At 46.2% G+C, this 6,000-nt stretch overlaps 1 protein-coding gene across 2 annotated transcripts in view; it reads right to left on the reverse strand.

The window, feature by feature from the left end:
- LOC149359532 (sodium-coupled monocarboxylate transporter 1-like) overlaps positions 1–4,427 on the reverse strand; it is a 38,950-nt gene extending 34,523 nt beyond the window's left edge. For both annotated transcript variants that reach the window (XM_089571729.1, XM_089571728.1), the window contains exon 1: positions 4,303–4,427. The gene's annotated coding sequence lies outside the window, so the exon portion shown is untranslated. The remainder of the gene's footprint in view (positions 1–4,302) is intronic.
- Positions 4,428–6,000: the final 1,573 nt, after the last annotated feature.

Below are 6,000 nucleotides of genomic sequence, written 5' to 3' on the forward strand. Positions count from 1 at the left end.
CGCTGCAGTGTAGGTGAATTTTGCAGACAACCTTCTGCAGCGAATTAATTTGTCTTTTCGCTGAGCTTCACTCGGACTTTTCTTTTGCCCTATAAACTAGCCTCACTACCTCCTCATATGCTTCCAGCATGTACTCACTCGATTACATTCCCATGAGCAGGCACACTATGCACTATAGTCGGAGGACAAACTCAAGGAACTCCGTAACTCCTGCATCTTCCGTCCTTTCCGTTCTCTGCACCGCACCCTGGGCGAATCTGATCAGTTCGGGTAAAGTTAAAGAAATCATCCTTCTCCAAAATCTCTGAAGCAACCATCTCAGGAGTCAGGCATTCAGCTGTTGTCAATGCTATACACATAAACAGTCGTGCTATATATTGGCTAAGCGCACTTAACACGCAGTCACTGCACTCGCTCGCCGGCAAACTCGTCCCCTACCCCTCTTCCTTACTCTTAAGAGGCCAGTGGCTGTCTGTATTCCCAAGATGTCTTTGCTTCCTGAACCTTTTGGATTTCTGTTTTATGAACAGGAGTTGTTATTTCTCAAAGGCGTACTTCCCCGGATGACGAAACCGACCACGCCGACGAATAGCGTGGGTTGGAGCGCCAGACGAACCGGCTCGGAAATGCCGGCCATCGACTTCGCTTCACCTAACGCCCTTCCTCTTTTCCTCGCAGTTGTTAGCTGTACTGGGCAAGCACCATAGTTTTTCCTACATCCGCTTAAACCGACCTGCTCAAGCTCACAACCACGACTTGTGATTTTGCTCAAAATTCTCCTAATGAGTAAACTTTAGGCAAAAAAAAATGTCTTTCAAGCAAAAAGAGTCAACAATCTTGTGTGAATGTGCAACGTCAAGCACACAAATCAGGGACGATAGCAGCCGCATAACAGTGTCACGTAGATGAAAGGCAGCTCTCGCGGGATCGTGCCGGGAGCGTCGAAGCAAGTGAAAGCGAACTAAGCAAAGTAGCAGAAAAGGCAGGCTTAGCGTTACTTCCCCCTGCGCTATGGAAAGGAATTGTAATGTATCTAGCTTATTAGGGTCACCTTACCGGCGGCCGACTCTCCACCTTTCCTTTCATTAACTCACTTTCTCTCTATCTCCTTGCTTTGCTCTCACACACGAGTAAAAAGAGGGCTTTACTTCTTGCTTCTCTGTAGGTTATTCTGCGACTAAATTCTGCAAGGTATCGGTAAATTCTTGTATAAACAATCAATCAAGAGAGAAAAGCAAATTCAAATTGACGTAACATTAAATTAGTCTTCCGGAAATTTCGAGCACCTACCTCTGTTATCAAGTGAACGATCACCGCACGGGCGTAGGCAGGCTGCTCGGCGGGTAAGCCAGGCCATGACGGTCTGCGCTAACCTCTGCCCACGTTACGAAACTGGGGCTGATTCAGCTTGGTGTCTTGCGCAGATTGAGCGAGTTTTCATACTCGCATATCTTTTTGCCAGTGACAGGGGCCATGTCAGCTTGAGCTGATAGGCGGTTCCATATAACACAGTAGCAGCGCGCTGGTTAACCGCGTGCCTCTTGTGCGCTGCTCGCACGTATACTTGCGCAGTAAGTCGGCGTGCGCCATAAGGACCTTCTGACATTTCTGAAATTCTCTTTTTATCAGCGTCGCATGCTGGCTTTTCTCTCCGTGGTTTCACTTTGTAATCGCGAACCTTCATTTCGCAGAAGACAGAGTCGCCTGTCAAATAAAGATTCAGACCTAGTTTTTCTTTTTTCTATTCCAGTTTGTTTTGCAGCATGGATCTGGCGCTATTATTTACTGCCTTATCTTCATTTTATCTCAAACTCTTGTGCAAGGCTCTGAGAGAAAGAATGTTGTCATGTGACCGGAACAACTCGTGAAAGCGCAGTACATTTATAAGACGCGGCGGACCGACAGTTTACCATAGTGTTTTCACGGGCCAAGAGTGTGCTTTATTAGAAATGAAGACTCGTAAATGCAACAGCATTGGAGGATGACAGGACCAGAATCTGCCACTCGTAGTTGCATAGTTCGTTTCCAATATTTGAGGGAGGAACTTAGGAGAGCTCTATAAAATTCTTGTCGGGGATAAAATTGAGTTGGCCGGCGGTAAGGTGACCGCGGTCTGCTACTTCACACTGGGGAAGGGAGAAAGTGAAAGTAGAAGGAGAGTGAGGGTACGACTAGAGGATGATATTGTGTCATAATACAATGAATTGCTCGGAGTGGTCTGAGTTAGAGGAGACTACGAACAGACTGGGTGGCACTCATCCCGCGAGACGACATGTAGCACATGGAGCGCATGTCTTCCTGATGCAACTTATGTCTTGCACACATGCACACACAAGCACAATACTCTCACAAAATACTCTCACATCCCGGTACAAACGGGTGTGCAGTCACATCACGCACTGTTGCTGGAAAAGCCGAACGAATACAGACACACATCTCGGCACAAGCGCAAATGCACATTTGTGGTGTGCACTGTACACCGTGTAGGCGCGCACAGTGCAGCACAGCACAACACACGCAAGTGTCACAGACGAGAATCTAGGCCTATTTCATTGAACAAGCATGATTGTAAAACAGCTCCTCTGCTGATCACACGACTCCGATCACGTTAATTCGCTGCTTGTATGCCCTGGAGAGTGTTGTTCTGCCCCACCTGAACATTGCTGTCATTGAAAAATACGAACGTTGTGTTTAGGATGTACTACACTCGGATTTAAACCTGAGACCTTCGTCTTAGCAGCTAGGTACCATAACCACTGAGCTACCGCAGTAGACCTTTCAAAATGCCCTAGTTTATATTAGACCTTCATTATTCATGTATGCAGAGGCCTGATGATACTTTGCGTATGCCCGTCAGGCTGAAATTGCATCTGAGTAAAGGACGCAACTCGTGAAAGCGCAGTACGTTTAAAACACTGCTGATGATAGTTTACCACGGTGTCTTCGCGGTCCAAGAGTGCGCTTTATTAGAGACGAAGCACTCGTAAATGCAACGTCGGGGGGGGGGGGGGGGTGAAGAGCAGAAACTGCCGCTCGTAGTTGCATACTTCATTTCCAATCTCTGAGGGAAACTTTGGAAGGGAACTGCGGAGAGCTCAATCAAAATCTTGTCAGTTGTAAAAATTGACTCTCGATATCTTCCTAGATATTTCTGCCTGTCTCCGATACCGAAAGATGCATTTATTGCGAAGAAATTACCATCCTAAAATTTTCCCCCACTTCATTAAAACTCGCGAAGTCAGCACTGAACAGAACTCCGCGATCACCGTCTTGAAGCGAAAGCCGTTGCAGCCCTGCCTCATGGGTGAGGCCTATGACGACAGCAACTGTTCTACTGATCACGAAGCACCGGAAGAACTCAAACTCTGTCGACGGTCGCAGATTATGTGCTAACTGGACTGCTGCAGTGACACCTGCGTTATACTTTTTGATCTTTTTTTAGCGCATATAACCTCCATTTCTGGCGAAAGTTGGGCCTTTCTCAATTAATATCAACGATCTATAGATATAGGCCCAATGAAGTTTGTTCTCAGTGTCTCCAATAATTAAAAATTTAACGTAAGCAAACATATAAAGGACGATAGAAAAAACGGGCAGGTTAATTACACTGGCATTACAGGGTAGCCAATTAGATGAATGTGATAATGAATTTCTGTGGCGCATGCGCATCTGTGACCAATGCGGGTCGATGCACACGGTGTTCATGCCAACTCTTTGTGGGGTTGAAATCGTTTGCCAAGCATTCACTCTAAACAAGCTGAGTAACAGGGAAGGCGAAAGCGTGTGTGCCCTTTGTATCACTGGTGAGTACAAAGCGGTGCATGTCAATTTACCTCGAACTTTTGGATGTGAGGCGGGTGCTCAAAACCACTAGACTTCTGCGGAAGTAGCCAACCAGAACCTTTTCTGTCAAATTTATAGGTTTGGTTTATATGGTTTAACGTCCCAAAGCAACTCAGACTATGAGGAACGCCTTAGTGGAGGGCTCCGAAAAATTTCTACCACCTGAAGTTCTTTAGCGTGCATTGACATCGCACAGTACCCGGGCCTCTGGCATTTCGTCTGCATCGAAATGCGACCGCCGCGGCCCGGATCGAACCTACGTCCTTTGGGTCAGCAGTCGACCACCATAACCACCGGGCCACTGCGGCTGCTCGACTAATGTATGCCTTCGGGACACAGTTACTGATTACGGTTGCTGGTTGCAGCTGCGGGATTCTATGTTTCTTACAGGAACACTAACGAGACGAACGTAATTCGACCTCTACAACAAGGAAAGCAGGAAAGCAGTCTTAGACTTACCCCCAAATCAAATACCAACGCCGACAACTGCACCGGTGGGATTACCTCCGCCACATGAAATCTGCGGGTCAATTTTCCAAAAGCATTCCAGATGCGACAGGCTGCATAGCGCGCAAGTGTGAAAGTCATCAACTTTGAAATGTCACCTGCAGAGATGGCAGGCGCGCGATAAACTAGACTGACGTTAAAGGGCGTGATATCGCTGAAGTGGAGCGCGGCTGTCCAGGGTTTGAGTTGCCTTACTCTTACATTTTGGTAAACAACATGTCCAAACTGGAATTACGGTATGTTTGGACAAATTGGAATGCGGCCCTTAATTTTTCCCACGATATAGCTGCCCTGTCCTTCTAGGTAGCTATACCATGGGCTTATCGGAGATTCAATGCGCCACGCATCGTTTTCGTGTACCGCGTCTATGTTGTGTTCACCACCCATCTGCGCAGAAATGAGCGCTAAAGCAGCATCCACGCGCGCGAAATAAGGGATTCACGCGAAATTGCACTCCGGTACACTTCTGAACGTAAACAGCCGCAGCTTTCGTTTTTTTTTTCGTTTCGGAAACGACACTCTTTGTACCACATGCGTCTAGTTACTGGTGTACGATCTAGCTGGTGTAACAGGCCAACGCACAATTAACGCCCAAACTTCCGTTTAGCTACTTTGCAAGCATCATTCGAATCACGTTCTCCTCGTAACCGCTGCTGCTCAATCCGCTTAGCTCGGTGCGCTTAGGGGCGGTGCCGTCTAATTAGCGCCTCAAGTTCTTGCCTGGCTACCATCGGCTACACCTTGGCGAAGTAAGCCACCCGGTGGGCAGCTGAGCAGTGTCGCTGTGGTACGAGAAAGGTACTATGGCAGATGTTTCTATGTGGCTTGGGTTGGGTTGTGACCCAGGTTGCTGTTCCCGAGCAGCCTTTCACGATTGAATAGGCTGCTGCGTGATACGGTGGGCAGGTTTCAGACATGCATGCATACATGCATACATGCATACATGCATACATGCATACATACATACATGCATACGTACATACATACATACGTACATGCATACGTACATAGATACATACGTACATACATACATACATACATACATACATACATACATACATACATACATACATACATACATACATACAATGATACATACATACAATGATACATTCATACATACATACATACATACATACATACATACATACATACATACATACATACATACATACATACATACATACATACATACATACATACATACATACATACATACATACATACATACATACATACATACACACACATACATACATACATACATACATACATACATACATACATACATACATACATACATACATACATACATACATACATACATACATACATACATACCGTTTAGGTTGGGTTTATGGGGTTTAACGTCCCAAAGCGACTAAGGCTATGAGAGACGCCGTAGTGAAGGACTCCGGAAATTTCGACCACCTGGGGTTCTTTAACGTGCACTGACATCGCACAGTACACGGGCCTCTAGAATTTCTCCTCCAAAGAAATTCTAGCCGCCGCGGCCGGTATCAAACCCGCGTCTTTTGGATCAGCAGCCGAGCACCATAACCAATGAGCCACCGCGGCGGCTGCATACATACATACATACATACATACATACATACATACATACATACATACATACATACATACATACAT

The sequence above is a fragment of the Amblyomma mixtum genome, chromosome 2 (assembly GCF_055824585.1).
Source record: "Amblyomma mixtum isolate Tamu chromosome 2, ASM5582458v1, whole genome shotgun sequence".
Classification (NCBI taxonomy): Eukaryota; Metazoa; Arthropoda; class Arachnida; order Ixodida; family Ixodidae; genus Amblyomma; species Amblyomma mixtum.